The 821-nt window shown below is 39.5% G+C and overlaps 1 protein-coding gene across 2 annotated transcripts in view; it reads left to right on the top strand.

Annotated features, from left to right (window-relative positions):
• Nucleotides 1-821, top strand: part of Smp_059170.1 (putative troponin I) — a gene marked incomplete at its 5' end in the record, with an annotated part of 26,023 nt that overhangs the window by 3,513 nt on the left and 21,689 nt on the right. The gene's annotated exons all lie outside the window — the stretch shown is intronic.

The raw sequence follows: 821 nt of genomic DNA, 5'->3' as shown, positions 1-821 counted from the left end.
GGACTGCAACTGGTAAGTCTCTTATTGGCATATGTGCATACTGTGCGTATTGCCTCGATATAGCCTTAATTCACAAGCATTATGAGAAAAGATGGATAGTGGTTAGTAATGGAATCCAGGACTCGCGTTTCGTCCTATTTGGGACCCGTCAGGTGGATGTACCTGCATCTCAGAGTTTATGTTCACTCTGGGACTCAAACCCCGTACCTTTTTCTTCAAACGCCATCGCGTTATCCAATCACCTACTGAGTCCTGCCAATAAGAGACTTACCAGTTGCAGTCCTAAACATCAATGGGAAGATTCAAACAAACAATACTAAGTGAATTTAAACTTCACCCCATTGCAAAAGCAAGTGGCAGCTTCGTGAACTGATGCCACGTTTTACTTGACCATTTCCAGCTTTCTTTCAGCTTACATCTACGCGATCTAGCATCGTTCGTCACGCTAGATACTTGTTGGGTCTAACCCACTCAATAGGTAGAGATTCACAATCTTATCAACCGATTTATCTTCCCCTTTTTGCCCTCGATTTAAATTCAACATTTTTCACTCAGTGCGCTCAACATGCGCAAAGATCCTAGTAAAATGCATATAGTCAAATAATAACCTACACATGTCTTCTGCTTTCATAGACCACATTCTACATCCGATTTAATAAAACTACCGGCAGCATAATAAACTGATTATGCTAACGAAAAGGTTGAATTTAGTAAGGAGGTTTAATCAGTATGCCAAATAATAAAGTACACAAATCATAGATAAATATATGATTATCCTACTGACCAAGACAATGACTTATTGAACGAGACCTTGAGTAAAT

The sequence above is a fragment of the Schistosoma mansoni genome, chromosome 4 (genome assembly GCF_000237925.1).
Source record: "Schistosoma mansoni strain Puerto Rico chromosome 4, complete genome".
In the NCBI taxonomy this organism is placed as follows: domain Eukaryota; kingdom Metazoa; phylum Platyhelminthes; class Trematoda; order Strigeidida; family Schistosomatidae; genus Schistosoma; species Schistosoma mansoni.
Note: the sequence above shows the minus strand (reverse complement) of the source record. Positions and strands in the feature narration are given on the sequence as shown.